Source organism: Podarcis raffonei, chromosome 3 (assembly GCF_027172205.1).
Source record: "Podarcis raffonei isolate rPodRaf1 chromosome 3, rPodRaf1.pri, whole genome shotgun sequence".
Classification (NCBI taxonomy): domain Eukaryota; kingdom Metazoa; phylum Chordata; class Lepidosauria; order Squamata; family Lacertidae; genus Podarcis; species Podarcis raffonei.
This window is the reverse complement of record NC_070604.1, coordinates 65155833-65170725: the sequence shown is the minus strand read 5'-3', so window position 1 is coordinate 65170725 and position 14893 is coordinate 65155833. Positions and strand designations below refer to the sequence as shown.

The following is a 14893-nucleotide window of genomic DNA, read 5'->3' as shown; positions in this document are numbered from 1 at the left end:
TTAGAGAAGTTTTTAATGTTTGGTGGACTATTGTATTTTAATATTTTGTTGGAAGCCACCCAGAGTGGCTGGGGAAATTATATAACATAATGATGGAAAATCCATAGCTGCATGTGGAAGACCATCATCATGACTATTTTATCTAACAGCCCTGGGATCTTTTGATGAAGGGTGGTATATAGATGATGATGATGATGATGATAATAATAATAATAATAATAATAATAATAATAATAATAATAGTAGTAGTAATATTTGTCATGTCAAAGCTGTGGACCTGGGCATAGTTTGGTGGACCAGATTTCATCAAAGTCTGTTGGATTTAAGCAGCCTGTGCACATGCAGGAACACAGCATTTAAGAAGTCCCAAGGTAGATTTAACAACAACAACAACAACAACAACAACAACAACAACAACAATATGGAATTTTGGTCATTTTGAAGAACTGAGTACCTTTGGAACTGAAAACCCCCCCCATTAATAAGAATTTCTGTATACTGCACTTGTGGTTTCTGTTCAGAATAAACAAATTGACAAATAGTGTGATTTAAAATATTTGTAGTAAAATTAACCGTGTGGCTCCTTCGGCATCTTCCTCCTCACTTCTTTGCTTATAGTGAACATACATCCGATATGAATTGGTTGTGGGGCCTTGTGAGTTGTACATTGTAAAATCAGGTTCAGCAATTTCCTTCAGGGGAGCTGGGATTATAATCTGAGTACAGCAGGTTTTCTGAACCTGCTCACAGATCCATTTCTCAGGGTTAAATGAAGATGATGAACCAATGAGAATTGCTTTAGAAGGAAAGGGGGGAAAGTAAGAGACACGAGTGGGGGGGAAAGAACGGAAAATAGATTATACATGGCGTGTCTACATTAGACTTAAAACTACAGTGGTACCTCAGGTTACATACGCTTCAGGTTACATATGCTTCAGGTTACAGACTCCGCTAAGCCAGAAATAGTACCTCGGGTTAAGAACTTTGCTTCAGGATGAGAACAGAAATCGTGCTCCGGCCGTGTGGTGGCAGCAGGAGGCCCCATTAGCTAAAGTGGTGCTTCAGGTTAAGAACAGTTTCAGGTTAAGAATGGACCTCCAGAATGAATTAAGTAGTTAACCCGAGGTACCACTGTAGTTTCCTGGTCATTCCTCTTCCCTGGGTATCTTTGGAGCTATAGATCTGGGTTTGTATGATGGGAAGAAGCTAATGATTTCTAGCAGGCAATTATCAGAACTACAGCAACCTGCAGCCCACAGAATGCTTGCGGGGCGGGGGCGGGGGGGGGTGCCACCATGACAGCTAAACATATGTAACTGATGCAAATATGGAGATGACCAGCAATGATAAAATACGAAGAAATGGAAAGAATGCAAAACAAAAGTGTGATGCTGTTGTAGCTTGTGATTTGTTTATTTTTGTTTTAGCTTCCCATCTACCATGAACTTGGAGAAAGCAAGCTGAAAAATGCTGGGGTTGTGGGGGAGAGGTATGTCTGGCTTTAAGCTACAGCAAGACTGAATGAAGGAAAAGATGAGGGAAAGGAGTTTTGAGTTGAGAAGCAAACAGGATGTAGAAATGCTAATATATCATTTTTAAAGCTGAGCATCGAAGAACGGTGGGGACCCAGAATAAAGGGACATTCAACTGTGGGTTCAAGGTCAGTGAGGTGATGTTAGCAAGGCAGGACATCTCAAGAGAGCAAGCTAAACGTATTGGGAAATGGGATTAAAGGAGAACACTTAGTATTCTGTGTAGGCTGAGTGGCAGGAGGGAATCCCCATATATTACGTTATCTGATGGCAAATATATTATTTCTTCTATCCCAGGAGGAGAACTGAAATCAAAGCTCCATGTAGATCAGGTGAATTGTAATAGAGTAAAATTATTACATTGGATCAGCTGAGATCAAGCCACCTCAAGCAGGAAAAATCAGTTTTGTGGTTTCAGCTGAGCGTTCAAAATGTATCTATGCATGATTCTTGAGCTTTGTGAAAACACTCTACATGTACCAAATAAATAGCTATATATAATACTCAGATGTAGTGGGTCAGAATGCCTGGGGTTCTGCATTTTGGAATTTTAATGTGTTAGAAGGTTGAATAAATTACACAAGATAGTTTTCAGAAAAAAAATATGTAGCATATTTTTATGCACTTCTGTTATGGTAATATATTTAGCTGGAATGTGTCTTTCATATGGCCTGTCTTTTTTCTTAGACTAGGTATAGTTGCCGTGTAACTCTCATATAAGAACATAAGAAGAGCCTGCTGGATCAGGCCATGTGCTGTTGCATGTACCAGATACATGATGGGTGACCCCAAAAGGAGCTTTGGGAAGAGGCAGCACAAACAGTAGAGAGGGAAGAATGCTTAATCCCTTCCTCACTTCCTGCTTCTCTTTTTGAAATAGATCCAAACTGCTTTCTCTCCTCTTACAAGGTTCACTATAAGGTTTATCCTCACATTTGGAGCCCCACTGGGGTTGATGGTGAAGGAGTAACTTGGGGAAGGGTTTAGATAAATGGCAGATAAATGTGCCCTCCCTCTTGGTGCGCCTCCATTTTACACCACCCCTTTCTAATTACGTTGAAGCTGTAGGTAATAATACATATGAAAGGAAGGGGCTAGGACCATGAAACTTCTTTCTATGAAAGTTACACATGCATTTGCATGCTAATACTCAGTTTGGGCCTTGTACTTCTTATGTTTTACCTGGCTGACATGGTATACCTTGGGGATGGAAACTAGTAAATATGATGTCTCAACACACCAGGCTTACGCACCTGTGCCATTCCGCTCCACTGAAGTTGAAGGTAGACCACAGCCATGTGTGGCAGTGCACTAGCAACCCATGAGTGGAATAGGTGTTTATTTGTGTGTGTGTCAAAACACCTGGGAGGCCACAATAAAGGACCAGGGGGTTGTGTTTGTCTTGGAGGGTGGTGTGATGCTTTCTGTATATATAGTCATAGACTTCCAAGGACAAACAAAGATTTAGTTACCCACTAGACACATCAGGATCTATGAGAACTATTCCTATAATTCAGATCAGATCCTTTTTTCTTTTCTTTTTTTTACAATGAAGGAAGTATTTTCCACTATTGTTATGGGGCAAGTTGCTGTGTAACGCCTCCCCCCTCCCACCGCCAAGCCCCCCAACACAGCACATGTTAATTTGTATTACTCACTTACTTCCGTAAGTATCAGTTTTCAAGAGGTTCCTGTAATGTGGCGGTGAAGCCAGTTCTCTGGGCTCTCAAGTGCCTCCTCTTTTGGTTTGTGTCTCTATCATCACGGCAAACTTTTTCACTTTGGGGCTTAGGGCACCTTGGCTTTTAAAGTGGAAATGTCAAGCACCTTCTGGTACTGGAAACATGAAACGTGTGACTGCCTGCGGAGCAGCAAACGCTAAAGCCTCAACCTGTGGGAGTTGAGAGATGCCTGGCAAGCTTTGCCCTGCCAGCATGAGCCTTTGTAGTGGCTGGAAGGAGATGGGATGAAGTCGCTGCCAGTGCTGCTCTCTGCATATTATTACTTGCCTGCTGATACGCCCACTCCTGGGGCTCAAAGTCCTCAGGCTTCCTGTTGTTGAAAGCTGCCTCCTTGTAAGCAGAGCGCAGAGCAGTTGTGAAACAGTGACATCAAATACGGTCCCACTCCTCTTCCAAAAATAAATGTCCCCCTCTGGCTTTTCTTACTCTCTGCTCCCTTTGTTCCCCTGGGTGTCATTCTTCAGGAAAGCACGAAATGCTTCCCGCCTCTCCTGCTCCAATGCGGAGTTTACTACTTTTAATTTTAAAATTCTCTGCTTCTTAGGTGGTGGGTCAAAGCTCAGTGCAATACTTGTGTAGCATGCTGAATGTCCCTGGTTCATTGTCGTCTCCAGGATCTCCAGTAACAGGAATAGGCAAGACCTTTGGAGAGATGGCACTAGTATGAATAGATGGCTCTAGGATAAACAGAGCAAGGGCCAGCTCCTTATTGATCCCAAAGAGGACTGGATCGTGATCTGCAAGCTGGGGGCTTTTCATGGCACTGTAGAGAACTCAGATGTTTGGATACTTCCCCAGGGGCAGAACCTCCTATAACTTATTCAGGGCCTTGCTGGGCAGAGCTCGCAGCCTCACAGAAGCCCCAAAGGTTACAAAATAAGGTGAGGGCTGTTTAGTCAGTTAGCCAGCTCCTGTGCAGCCTATGCATATGCAGCCTAGATAAGGCTTCAGCTGGCTCTTGCTCCCAGCAGAGACAACGTTGCTTGTTAATTGCCATAGCAGGACCCCTTGGTGCTGTCCAAGGTCTTGTATACTCTTCCAAAACTTGAGTACAAAATGGCTTCAAGTCCTATTCCATCACAGTCAATGTTAGAGACTGTGGATGGCACCAAGAGAGAGACAGACAGACAGAGAGAGCGAGAGAGCGCACTCTGTATCCCTTCCTTTGTGGACATGTTGTGCCCATCATATCTCAAGGAAACAAGTTAGTCTTCTAATATAGCTTTTATTTCTACCAGTTTTTCCTCTATCTGGGAGTGGCATGTCTTTGGAACTCTGGAACTCAAAAGTATTAGCTTTTCTGTTTCTGAGGAAGAGTGGACAAGCAGAATTGACCAATGTTGATGCTTAATAAATATTTAGCTGCTTCTGCATCTCTCTTCTCTGGCTTATGGCATGCCAGATTCATTTTCTCTGTAGGGGTGCTATTTCAGAATTAAGTGAAAATGGGAGGTTCAAAGTTCAACTCAGTCTAAGAGCTAGCTTTCAAGGTTGAACACTGAGAACTCAGTCACTCTGTACAACGTAGCTGTGATTATTTTCTACCCTTTTTTAAAAAAACCCCACATAGGAATTGAATTTAGGCTTGGGCGACTAATCAGTCAAATTGTTTTCATAGTTATATTAATGAAAGGGAAACCAATGACATGATAGAGAAAATGAACTTGGGCTTGACTGTGGTGTCCTAGTAATGTTTTTCCATTCCTGCAGTTGGGGCTAGTCTCTTTCTAGGTGCAAAACTCTTAATTCAGGTGAAGGTATTGGAAGGGCAAGAGAGATGCAGGGCTGCCTTGGCATATGACAGCTGGGCAAGAAAGGAGCTAGGGCACAGGGAACTGTGAAAAGCTCATTGGGGATGTCCTTGAGAGAAGGTTCCTAGCTATATTTTAGGAGCATGGTGAGCTCTATGAAGGGTCCCAGACAGGATGACTTTTGCAGCTCCAAAATACTATGCCTTCTTAGATGCCATCAGTATGACAGTGCTTTGGACATAGCGTCCATTTCCACTTTTATCTCTTTTGCAGTCTGAAGCATTGCTATACTCTTCAAAACTGCTGTTTTGTTCCTATGTAGAATTATGCAGATTTATGTGACAAAGTCGCTAAGATTGCTTTAGGCAGGTGACAGGCATGCTTCAAACTATTCTGTAGGAGCAACCGTAGGTATGTAGCAACCCCACCATTCGAGTGATGGTTGAACTGAGCTTGACTGGCAGATGACTGAGGTAGCTGCTGATGTCATGCCTGTGCTGGTTGAGCTATGGCTTTCCCTGGGCATAGGGAATCCCCTGCCAGCTGGCTCAGCCAATTTTGACTCTGTTTTGTGCTTGATAACCTGGTGAATATAAAGGAAAACAATTCCACTGAGTTATGGAATTTCCTTCCTGAGCGGGGCTTCTATTTTACAAAAGAGAACAAATTAGTAATTCTCAATGGGAATCGCAACCCAACTATATCCTGCTCAGACTATTCTGCTGCGGTTGTGTCCAATTTTCAGGCAGATGAGAGAAAAGGTTGGCAAAAACTGCTGTTGCTGCTGCCTCTAGTTACTTTCTACATTAGGAATCTTGGCTCGAAAATGCAGAAGAGGCTAATAGCAGAGACTGGAGCTAGGTGACCCAGGGCTGTTGTTGCGTTGGCAGAGTGCATTGCAAGTTGTGGTGGCTTTCCCCACCACTGTCTGTTGGGTAGCAGGATTTCTATCTAGGGAAGCTTGACAAAAAATGGTATAAGGAGCCTTGCCGAAGAGCAGATTACAGCATGGATCATCTTCCTTCCATGGTCTTTAGGCATCAAGTTCAATCCTGTTTTTGGTCAGCTGGGAATTTTCCAACCTTGGACATCCTTGCTTGTATGATACAAGTTACATAAGAGACTGGGGGGCGGGGGAGTTAGAATAGGAAAAATATAAAGCTGTAGAAAAAGATAACCAAATCTAAATGTTATGGATTATTTCATTAAAAATATATATTTCAGAACCGAATATTATTCTCCTTTAAAGACATCTGATTAGAGTTCATTAGCTCCTCTCATGTATTTCAAGATCCTCATAGGTGGGAGGAGGAAAATGTTCAATCTCCTTGCTGGCGAGAGATTTTTTTGTGATAATGTTGTAGGGTTGACTTCACTCTGTTGAAAGAACACATAAAGCTTCCCAGTTTCTTGATGACTTATTGTGTACGTTTTGAACCCCTCTAATATTTTTATGTTAAACTTTGTTTTGGTGGGCCTCCCCCCTGCCCTGCCCTGCTCTAAAATTTGATTGTTTTTATCTCCCATGTTCTGTAGGAAATGAATTGCTGCTTTCTTGGATGCTGGTGACAATTACAGGGGGCAACAGAGGCGAGATGCTGATAGGAGACTGGAGGAGAGACTAAGCATCAGACTTCTCCCGGGAACTTGCTTGGGATAAATCAGCTAGAAGCCACCAATGAATATTTCTAAAGAGGGCTGTTAAACTAGGGCAAGCAGAACTGCCGGCGTTTACACACAGGAGAGAAACGTGAGTGCTTAGCGAAATCTCGGTGCTAAAAATAATTTGCACTTTTATTTATAACAATGTTATCATCGTCGAGGAAAGTTAGGCAGAATAGTGCATGGCAGGGCAAAAAAGATTCTCCCCACTGCTTATTGCAGTGCAGGGATAAAGACACACATCTTTTCACTGTTCTAAATAACAGTGACTTCCATTCTGCTGTAAGTGAGGGTCAGTAGTTACTGTTGGCTGCTTCATAAAGCCATATAATTTTCATTACATAGAAGAATTCAAACAAGGCTACTCTGAATAAGAATCGGCTATATGACTTTATTCCTATGGATTTTGGTGCCAAGTACACTCCAAAATTCTTTTAAGTTTTGCATTTTTAAAAAAACATGGCTTCGTATTGAATATGGCTTCATATTGAGAAGCAGAACATGAATGGTTGTAGCCATCTTTAAACAATAGAATGATAGAATTGTTGAGTTGGGACCCTGAGGATCATCTAGTCCAACCCCCTGAAATGGAGGAATATGCAGCTGTCCCATATGGGGTTCAAATGCCTTGGCACTATCAGCTCCATTCTCTAACAAAAAACATGGGTTTGTGGGTATAATGTTCCAGCTGCTGTAACTCACATTTTGAAACACTTTTTAGTTTATAATTTTTGTTGGTTTACCATATACAAAAAAAATATGTTTAAATGTATGGCAACACTAGTTATCTCCATAACTTTCAGTTAAGAGTTTGATATTCCCTACTTAATTTTCTATGGCTACAATATTGTAACACTTACCTGGGGGTAGAGTCCACTGAACTAAAAGGAGTTTACTTCTTCATAGGTTTGCATTATTAATGACACAATATAGGAATACAGTATTTTACCACACAATTCTCTACATGTCTACTCAGAAATAGGTTCTGTTTTAGTTCATTGAGACTTAGTCCCAGGTAAGTGGGTATATGATTACAGCCTTGGTGGCCTTTTGGATAAAGTTCCATCAACTTTGCGCATGTAAAAAAGAAAACATTTTCCTATAAAATTACCAGGGTGCCTAGGAATTAATGTATTTTTAGTTGAAGGAAAATCTTTTCCATTATTGGGATGTACCCCTGTTTAAATATACTATCCTTGAAGTGAAAAATGTTGCTCATTTTTCCACTATTGAGAAATCCGAAGTTCCGTTAGGGTGACTAATAATTTCATACCATCTGATATGATTTACAGAATTTCTTCTACTTTATTAAGGCGATTTATAAAACTGTTAAGCTGGTTTTCAAGGGAGAGAACAGCCTGTAATTTTTCTAATAGGATCCACTATCCGAGCCCATTCCTTTTAACATGCCACTTTTGGGCAACATGTTCATTGCTCCCATGGGTCTTATCCTATGACAAAGTTCAGGGCACAGTCCAATGTTCTGCTTGTTTATAATAATTGAATCAGGAATGGATCCTGCCTCCCATTGTCCTATGAGCCCTATTTGAAAGAAATGTCATTTTCCTTTTAAGGTGGTTTTTTGTATCATAAGATTCAGTGCCACTGAAAAGCTATCATTGGGTGAACTCCAACAAAGCTTGAGCAGGTCTCTGCTGCTGTAAAAGGCCTTCTCCTTCATTTCCTCTCCCTGCAGGCTCCCTCACCCTTAAAATCTGCTCCAGATGACTGGGGACCCTCTGGAACAAATTTTGAATGCATGCTGGGGGGCGGGGGGGGGGGGAGGAGAAAAAATCCATGTGTAAGTGGATTTCTGTTGTGCAAGCCACCATTGGATCTCACCCGCTACATCAGAAAGCCAGTCCCCAGTGTTCTAGTCTACAGTCGAGTGCAACTAAGAGTCATAAGCCAAGGTGGAGTTAGGCAGATGACAGAGCAAGCTGGGTTCTTCATGACTAGGGTCACCAGTGTCAGGGAATAGGTTTAGCTCCAAACCCTAGTAGCAACCCTAAATTGTTTCCTTTACTTTCTCTTGTATAAATGTGGGACTGGTTAAGTTTAGTCCTATGGGGGAAGTACAGCACTGCAGCGGGGTTGGAGGACTGGCATGTTATATGTTTGTGCACAAAACATGCAGAGCTGCAATTCATCCCCAAGAGTCTCTGGGAAGACTTGTGTTTCAGAACCTTCATTTCACCCAACGCCGTTGCAGATCCTTCAATCTGGGACTATGTTTTTGCTGTCAAATTTCTTTAAAGGAAGCTACTTTTGTTGTAAAGTGATTTAGGGAACCGAAACCCGTTTTTGGTGATGTTGCTTTTATACAAGTGTTAAGCTAGGCTGCTCTGCAGGGGCCAAGGGGAGGAGGCTAGAAAGCATGTTTAGAAATGTATAGACAAATGTTAAGCTGTGCACGGCATAATGTGTTTGTTGTTTTTAGTAAACGAAAACCAGCATTGTAAAGATACATCTTATAGGTAGAATTTTGTAGTCTGCATCTCTCCCTTTATACTTTGTCTTTATACTGCAGTGTCAAAAAATGCAGAAACAGCTTGTAATTGCAGTTTTTTATTTAAACCAGCCACTTGTGGTTCTGTCCACTGAAGATGCTTAAACTCCAGCCTTTCACAGCCACCTAAGAGCAGCAAATTGACTTTGGGTCTCTTGTAAGAATATCTAAATGTAGGCTGTTGAATAATCCCTTTGGGGGCCCTGTAACTATTTTTATGCCTGGATATGCGTCATCAGTGGGTATTTTCTCTGGTGACTAGCTTACATCAGTAGGTCTCCTACCATACATTCTATAACTGAGTGACTTATGATTGATGGGAGTCACTGCTGCTGTTTAGCTTTTATCTGTGACCTCGAATAATGGACAACCGGAATTTCCAGGCTGTTCGGTTCTTTGGAGTGACTGGAGAGATGAGGCGATTGCATTGCTGATAAATGCAGGTAGTACCGGGGATGGCATTCACTGGGAAATCGGGAAGGGGGAGAAAGGGAGGTGTTCCTTGTCTGAACAGCAGTAAATCCTATCTCTGTTGTTCAGTTTTCACCGGGAAAGGTATGTTTCCCGAAGCTACGGAAAAAACTGCAGTTGGATTTCAGGACGTGATGTGTTGGCTGCATTGTTTCCTAGTGATGTATGTACTGGAGTGTAGCAGGAGCAATGTGTATGGTTCAGTTAGCTGGTCTTTTATCCAAGGAATGCTTGCTTTTTCCCTGCAGCTCTGCTGAGAGTGATGCTGTGGAATGTAAAGCAGCAGAGGAGGGAAGTGTTTGTGTGCTCTTTCAGCTTGTTGTTGTGTTTCTGCGTCTGCTTTTTTTTTTTTAAAAAAAAATAGGAATACAGAATGGTGAGCATTTGATGCAGGGTGTGCAGTCCAGATGTTCTCCAGGTGAAATCATAACATGCAGCAAGCAAGGCTGTTCTTAAATTGATAGGTTACACCTGCCTCCGTGACCTGCTGAGCTTTTGGTAGCAATTAATTTCCTGCTCTCTTTTAAGTTATTTCTGGTAGGGAAATGAATAGCGATTATAAAAGGCATATTAGTAAATGACCCCTTCTGTTCCTTTTCCTCCCCCCTTGCCACCTCCCCTCCTTCCCTCTATGACATGTGTAAATGAGACTGCGGTAGGCTTGTGAGATTTTTTCTTCTTCTCCATCTCTGTTGAACCACACTCTGTGAGGACAGCTGAGTGCTGGAGCCAGCTTGAGGCACTTTCGCCTTCCTTTCTCCCTCATGTTTACTCCGTTTGACACAAACGTGATGGCAGCGGATGCCACGTTCAACTTTCGGTGACCTCTGACCTCAGGACTGTCAAGCTCTTTCGCTGGCATTCAGGCTGTCAAGAGAATGACAATAAGGTGCACGAAATACTGAGTGGGTGAGGTGCTCTGTGTGGATCTGAAAACAATTAAGCAGCTAACTCTGCCTCTGCATGGAGGAGAATATTATTCATTTGTTTGTGAAGCTGTATAATTGGAGGGTCACAGTAATGGGCTTTTCCTTGTTCCTTGATGCCTCTCTCATTATGAGGGGGATTCCTCATAGCCCTGCTCTGTATCTTGCAGGGGTCGTTGCAAAACAGGCAACAACAACAAACCACTTATACTTCTTTTCTTTTTATTATTTCTGTGGTATTAAGGATGCAACCCTTCCATCTATTACGCCTGCAATAAGATTAGAGGTGCTAGAGGTTCTTTTAATCATACGAAGAAATTCCTTCTCAAGCCCATAGATCTATATCCATAAATGTTATTTTACCCTGTAGCTATTATACCAACAACTCCCTTCTTGTCATCCATTCATATACAGTATCTGCTATTAGACAAAGACAGAATACAGATACATTGTTGACACTTTGATAGCTTCGCTCTGAGACTAGCATGCAAAGCTCATGCTGGATTTAAATATCCCAAGTTATACCCAAAGTATAAGGCTGTAATTTATAACACTTGGTTTTGAGTAACCCAAATAACATCCCAAGTATAATTCTGAAATGGTACAATTCCAGATTCACTTTTCCCATTCATTTATCATTAGCAAACTTTTTTCTTCTTCTCCATCTCTGGAGATGTTTGATAACTGTTTGATAATGCAGTCCTATAACATGTCTACTCAGGAGTAGTGACCCCAGGTAAGTGCAATCAAGCTGAAGCCTTAGAAAATGCAAATAAGTACTGTGGTTTGACTGTGCCAGGTATATATTTATGTATTGCTTTTTTATTTCAAGAACCTTTGATGACTAATGCCAAGCTGGTTATATAATTCACAGTAAAAGGTTAAATTCAAAATCTTGATGGGACTGTGAGTCATTTGCTGGGAAAACCAATCACTGAACTCTTCTGGGATTCTGTGTTTAGGAAATGTAATGTTTATGTGTGCGCTTCTGTGTATTATGGGTCCCTTAGCAGGTGGTGTCAAAGGCTCATCTTGAAATAGGATGTGGGTATTACTGTTGATTTTCTATCAAAGTTTATGTGGAGAATTCAGTGGACAGGCTTGTTCATAGTCAGCTGCATTTAGGATTTAACTGAATTGTCCTGGGACCGGATTGATTAGTGTTCCTGGTCTGTGTTCGTCTTTTCCTTCTATATGTGTTGTTTTGACCTGAAAACCAAATGCAAAATAGTCAATAATTACCTTGTTTTGGGAGACCCAGGTAAGCAAAGGTGTGTGTGTGTGTGTGTGTGTGTGTGTGTGTGAAGCCCACGATGGGCTGCCTCAAGTGACTTGTGGGCTGAATTTGGCTAGGTGGGGCACATGTTGTGCAGACCTCTTATATTGTAGATCGGTTTGAGAGCAGCACTAAGTGGGTGAGTGGAATGAGTTTGCAAGGAGATGATTTGGTAGGGAAAGCATTGCTAGTGGGTGGACAGAACTCGTTCCTTCCCCTATACTGGCTGCAGCGTTCCAAGAATCCTTGGACTTGTTTCATAATTAATATCTGGTAAAAATCAGGGATGCGGGTGGCGCTGTGGGTAAAACCTCAGCGCCTAGGACTTGCCGATCGCATGGTCGGCGGTTCGAATCCCCGCGGCGGGGTGCGCTCCCGTCGTTCGGTCCCAGCGCCTGCCAACCTAGCAGTTCGAAAGCACCCCCGGGTGCAAGTAGATAAATAGGGACCGCTTACCAGCGGGAAGGTAAACGGCGTTCCGTGTGCTGCGCTGGCTCGCCAGATGCAGCTTGTCACGCTGGCCACGTGACCCAGAAGTGTCTACGGACAGCGCTGGCTCCCGGCCTATAGAGTGGGATGAGCGCACAACCCTAGAGTCTGGCAAGACTGGCCCGTACGGGCAGGGGTACCTTTACCTTTACCTTTACTAAAAATCAGACAATAGGAGTTGCTGTGGGACTTAATTCCATTCCTGGCTGTTGTACTTCAAAGGTATGTTTTCAGAACCTTTTCAGACCCTCTTGGCTGTGAGTCCTGGAAGACATGCTCCCTGCCTTGTTTGCCTTTTCCACCTGGCCTGGGAGGGCAGGGCCCTGACTGACTCCAGCTACAACAGCCGAGGCTGCTGTACAAACTGTTGGGCTGGGGTATTGTTTAGGGTGTTTTTGTTGTTGTTGTTGTTGATATCAATCTTTTGTATCTTTATTTTCGTTCTTATCATTTAGATGGACATTTTAAAATTTGGTTGTGTACCTTTTGATGTTTGACTACTTTGGGTTATGTTTGTAATTGTGTATTTTTTTCGTCTTGTAAGCTGCCTTGAGGATGGTTTGAACTATGAAAAGTCAGCATACAAATAAAGTGATATATCATGTTTGTATGTCCCATCAGTGGCCTGATGCAAAAGAGAACTGGGCTTCTGCCCCTTTCATAAATATGTACATTTATTTATTTTAAACTATATATTACACCTGTTTGTCAGAAGAAATTCAAGGCAGCTAACTGTCCAAAACAGAAGTTATAAAATCTAAAGCAATCCACAATTCAACCAAGTCCTAAATCAAAGTATCAGTATAACCCTTTTGTGACAATAACCCTTCTGTAAATAACTATCAAAGATGCAGGACCCTGCCCTCTTTTCCACTTTAGCCACCCTTTCAGTTTCTAAATATCAGTTCTGAGCTTGGATTAACACAAATCCTATGTTGTATGGTATCATGCTGTCCACTCTTCCACGCTCGGTAAACTCTTGATGAGGCATCGTCATGAATCATGCCGAAAGTGAACAGTTAATGCCACCTATGCTGTCATACATGGTACCCAAATGGAACTGCTTCTTCGCTTTGGATGTGAATTCTTGGCTTGCCAAATATGTATGAAATGTATGTACATGGTTGGAGAAAACTGAGAAAGTGAGTACTGTTCCCTTCCACATTGGCAAATGATGCAATTAATTATGAAGTCCAGTCTGTACTGAGCAGATTCTTCCACACTCCAAATGTTTCTTTTCTCAACTAGTCAGCAGGCTGTCCAGTTAAGGGGACCCATTTTCCAGAATGAGAGTGAGCTGCCTTTTATCTTACCATTATATCTCTTAATTCCCCCATAGCACGTGCTGTTTATGCAGTGTTTCAAGTAACTATGCCCAATAATTACAAAAATGGTCAGGGTTCAGCAGATAGATTAGATAGATGGTAGATAGATAGATAGATAGATAGATAGATAGATAGATAGATAGATGATAGATAGATAGATGATAGATAGATAGATAGATATAGATATAAACAATGCAATGTCAGATGCTTGTTCTGTGTCCCTTTTTTGTTCTCTGAGCTTTCGTTTAGGCTGTCCGCAGTACCAGCTGCATTGGCAGCATCCATCAGAACGGCACTGGGAGTGACAAGATAATTTGAAGTCAGAGCTATCCTGGAAGCAAATGAATCAGTAAACAAGTTAGAATGATCCTTTGGGTTAGGCTCATGCTTTTAAAAAAAAGATGACTTAAAGGTTTATTTTTTTTGCTATTTCCATTTCTGGCACATTTTCTTCATCGCTAGTGGCAGCTCCACTGCAGCTGATTAGGCTTGGGATACCCAGTGTCTTGGGGGTAGAACACTTTTCTGGCTGCCTGCTTGGCCCTTCCCTGGGACCCAAACCTTCACCTCCCAGCTCACTGGGCCCCTCCTCTGGTTCAGACCTCTCTTGAGGTCCTGATCTCTCCTCCCCCATCTCACCAGGATCTACCTTGGGGCCATTCAGCTCCAGTTCCCCGATCTCCCTTTCCTTTGACATGTGCATGATTGGTCTTTGCCTCGCCTAATAAGGGTAGCTATGCTGGGACTAGACAACAGAAGTAATGAAGGCTTGTTCCATTTCTGCATTAAAAGAGATGGTGGTATGTTCCTTATTGAAGAATCCATCATTTGAACTCTGATAGAAATCACGATTGTCTAGTATACAATATTCCATTATTGGACAAAGTATTTGCGGAGGCGTGAGGCTGAGCTCCACATTTTCCTTGATTATCCTAGATCTTAATTATCTAGATTTTTTAAAGTTGGGTTGCTTTAGGATAGCATCCACAAGCTTCATTCAGGCAGCCTGTAGTATTTCTGTAAAATTGCAATTAAAAATCATGCAGATTCTAGCACAGCACGTTACAGTTGCTACAACAGGCAGAAAAAACATTAAGTGACCTTCCAAGGCCCTCAGCAATTTTTAAGAGAACTGTTGGGGGAAATGGGTTGGAAACCACTGCCTTAGTGCACGTTGTAAGAGGTGACCCTGATTTTGCTGGACCTCTCA

At 42.2% G+C, this 14893-nt stretch overlaps 1 protein-coding gene across 4 annotated transcripts in view; it reads left to right on the top strand.

Moving 5' to 3' along the window:
* HIVEP2 (HIVEP zinc finger 2) overlaps window positions 1-14893 on the top strand; it is a 136983-nt gene that overhangs the window by 44694 nt on the left and 77396 nt on the right. For 2 of the 4 annotated variants that reach the window (XM_053382069.1, XM_053382068.1), the window contains exon 2: window positions 6562-6775. The exons of 1 other annotated variant lie outside the window; for it this stretch is intronic. The gene's annotated coding sequence lies outside the window, so the exon portion shown is untranslated. Of the gene's footprint in view, window positions 1-6561; window positions 6776-9476; window positions 9640-14893 lie in introns of those variants that run through there. One more of the 4 variants, XM_053382071.1, reaches the window with a different exon arrangement.